The sequence below is a fragment of the Panthera uncia genome, chromosome D1 (assembly GCF_023721935.1).
Source record: "Panthera uncia isolate 11264 chromosome D1, Puncia_PCG_1.0, whole genome shotgun sequence".
NCBI classification, from domain to species: Eukaryota; Metazoa; Chordata; class Mammalia; order Carnivora; family Felidae; genus Panthera; species Panthera uncia.
Genome location: NC_064808.1, coordinates 23,344,402 through 23,348,146, shown reverse-complemented (window position 1 = coordinate 23,348,146; position 3,745 = coordinate 23,344,402). Strand labels below are relative to the sequence as shown.

Below are 3,745 nucleotides of genomic sequence, written 5' to 3'. Positions count from 1 at the left end.
ACCCCCACTTTCCTCTCTCTAGGCCCTGGAAACAACCATTCTACCTACTGTCTGTGAATTTGACGTCTCTAGGTACTTCATGTAAGTAGGATCATACAGTATTTGCCTTTTTGTGGCTGGTTCATTTAACTTATCACAATGTCCTCAAGATTCATGTTTGTTGTAGTATGTATCAGAATTTTCTTCCTCTTTAAGAATGAATAATATTTCGATTGTGTGTGTGTGTGTGTGTGTGTCTATACACTCAGAAGTATAATTCTTGGATCATATAGTAATTCTATTTTTAACTTTTTGAAGCATTTTCATGTTGATTTTATAGTGGCCACACCATTTTACATTCCCACAATGCATATGAGTTGTGCACAAGGATTCCAATTTCTCCATAACTTCACCAACACTTGTCATTTTGCTTTGTTTTGGTTTTTATAGTAACCATCCTAGTGGGAGTGAGGTTGCATAGCTTACTTTTAAGGTGTTTGGGAAAAATGGAAGTTTAGTTTGTTATAAGAATTTCTCTCTAAGATGTCAGTCTGCAGGAGGAAAGATAGTACCTAACACCAAGCAGTAGTTCTTGGTATCAGGTGGGAAAAGTGGTCTTAGATCAAAAGATTCTGATATAATATTAAGGAAATGAATTCAGGACTCCATGTTGAAAGAAGGGGCTGAGAGAAACTTGTGAAAAGTTGGCTTTACCCAAACACTATTTAAATTCACGGCTAGATCTCAATGCCCGGACCCAAAAGAACCATGCAGAAATCTAAGTAGGCAGGTTGGGGCATCAGCAGGGAGGTTGCCACCAGATGGTTCTCACAGACACTGGGGGTTGTGTTCACCTTGAGTTTCAAATTAAGTATTGAAAAACTGAGTTCACTTAAAATAAGCCAGTTTGGTAGGAGCTGAGTTGATTTTCTTGAACTGGGGAGAAGTTTTCCCCTGATGTGGAAAGGAGGGTCATTGCAGTGTTGGTTCCATTTATGAAAGCCAACATCCAGTGCTCCCTGGGTCTCTGGTCCCACTGACCTATGGTTGTGAGGGAAAATTGGAGTCATGGAAATAAAATTTAGTGAGAAAAAGCATATCCCAATTAGAAAAGAAAGGTTTAAAGACTGATTGAATGGGTGAAACAAGAAAGATCCCACTGGGTCAAAGTACAATGGATAGCCAGTTCCTTGCTATGTCTTTCTTAAATACATGACTCAAGCTTATGCACAATGTTCTAGCTTGTTAAGGAGGACTTGAGCAGAGTAAATAGAGTGTGATGATATAACTTTTCTGGCGGGAATGATTTGTAGATCTTTGTAGGTCTTTAATTTTCTCCTGTTTGCAAAATTAGCTCCACAGAGGCATGAAGCTAATAAATGCCCATTTTAGGTCAGCTAGTCATTTTCTAGGTAATATACATGTGTTACTGCTCTTAATATGATCCTCAAAACAACTCTATCCGGAGTGTCTTATTAATCCTATTATGTCTATGAAGAATCAGTGGCTCACAAGAGTTTAATAGATTTTTTAAGAATTCAAAGCTAAATGGTGACATTGGGGTTTGATTCAAGGGTTATGTTGATAATCGTCCCTGACAGCAAGCCACTGCTTCTACATTATGCTGATTAGAATATGCACTATACATGCGATGTGGGTCACATATTCTCCTCACCCTGACCTTGACTTCTCCACTGTAACATACCTGGCCATTGCTTCCAACTCCCTTGTCCTTGCTGCAATGCCAGTGTTTTAAGAGAATGAGCTTCACTCATATCATAGGAAAAGCCTCTGAGTTACTGACTCTTGTGTTGATAATTAAACCCTCTTCCCCCAAATCCTTGGAGAAATAGCCTCACTAAAACCAATCTGAGGGGGTACCTGGGTGGTTCAGTTGGTTGAGCATCCAACTTCGGCTCAGGTCATGATCTCACAGTTCATGAGTTCGAGTCCTGCATTGGGCTCGATGCTGTCAGCATGGAGCCCACTTCTGATCCTCTGTTCCCCTCTCTCCCTACCCCTCTGCTGCTGGTGCTCACTCTCATTTTCACAAATAAACATTAAAAAAAAACCAATCTGAGGACTATAACTTATTACTCTTACCATATAGTTACCCATTTTATTTATTTATTTTGTTGTTGTTTAGTTTTTATTTCATAATCATAAACTTGACTCTGCAATTCAGCTAGACTTGGAGAAGAGTAAAGAAAATACTCTTTTTTTTTTTTTTTGAGAGCACAAAGATTATAGGATATTTTGAGCAGGTAGGGGTAAAAGGTTGCTCTCCTAAGCTACAGAAGGAATGGTCTGGTAGTTAAGATAAAACACAAGTGAAATTTATTAGATTTGTCCACAGTCAGCAGTGGTGCTTTTCTTCCTGGTTTTGCCATTCCTGGACCCAGAGCGTTCCATGGCTTCCACGGTATTCCTGCCCTCTTTCACCTTGCCAAAGACCACATGCTTGCCATCCAAGCAACCACTGTGTTGACAGTGCAGATGAAAAAGTGGGAACCATTTGTGTTGGGTTTAGCATGTGCCATGGATGAGAGGCCAGGACCCGTGTACTTCCAGATGAAATTCTCATCATCAGATTTCTCCCCATGTTTGGGCTTGCTGTCAGTGCCATTATGGCATGTGAAGTCACCACTCTGGTGCGTAAATCCCAGAAAAATCCTGTGAAAGCAGGCAACTTTATAACCAAATCCTTTCTCTCTGGTGTTCAGAGCACGAAAGTGTTCTGCTGTCTTTGGAACTTTGTCTACAAACAGAAGGAGAGCCAGCCCAAGGTCTTGCCATCTATAGTGATGTCAAAGAACATGGTGGAGTTGACCGTGGCTGGGTGGTGTGGGTGGCTCTGGGGTGGCAACAACTGTAAGGCCTATAGTTATCTATTTTAATCCTCATAAAAACCTATAGGACCAGGCCCTAATATCCCCATTCTGTAGATGATGCTGTAGAGATGCAGAGGTTAAGAATTTGCCCAAGGTCACTTCACTAGGTGGTGTATACAGGAACTGTATGGCATAAATGCCACTCGGTGCCAACTGTTTTGAGCCTCAAGTTTCTATTTTTGCACCATAAAGAGCTTCGTTACATTTTTAAATTAAAGGACCCGTTGAGTGGATTTTTATTCAGTAACCCCTTTACTTGATCCCCAGTTTGTAGATTAAAGCAATTGAAGATGAGAGCAGCCACATGGAAGTAGAGAGGTAGAGTTGGGATTTGCATCTAGGTTTGATTGTCTGCACAACCCTTCATGGTGCACCCAGGCAGGGAATCCTGGGTATGGATTCTATCTATTCAAGGGCTTTTAAAGATACATTAATTACTGAATTCTCCCATTTTGCATGGGAAACCTCTGGGACAGTCTAAATGCTGGTCTTTGCTCCAGACATTCTCCCTCCTCCCCTCCAGGGTAACTCTTGGCTCTAGAGTACAAGATGAGACTGGTGATAAGAAGGTGTATAGATTTCACATATTGTAACCCACAGCAGTATCTACTAGATATGATTAGGCTTTTGAGTCCCGTCTGGGTTTGAATCCAACTTTCTTTTTCAACCTCATCTGTTAAGTGTCTGTCTCATAGTAGCGCTGGGAAGATCATATAAAGTAATGTGCGTGAAGTGCTTAGCATGATCTCTGACATGAAGAAAGGGCTCAATGTACCACAGCTGTAGTAAGAACTACCTTTGACTTGACTTGGGCTGAGAGGTGTGATTTTTCTGAATTGGAGACACTGCTCAGCAGGACTAAGTTACATTTAATT

At 40.9% G+C, this 3,745-nt stretch overlaps 1 pseudogene; it reads right to left on the bottom strand.

Moving 5' to 3' along the window:
• Window positions 1-2,268: 2,268 nt before the first annotated feature.
• On the bottom strand, window positions 2,269-2,812 carry LOC125916490 (peptidyl-prolyl cis-trans isomerase A-like; annotated as a pseudogene).
• Between the last annotated feature and the right edge of the window lie 933 nt (window positions 2,813-3,745).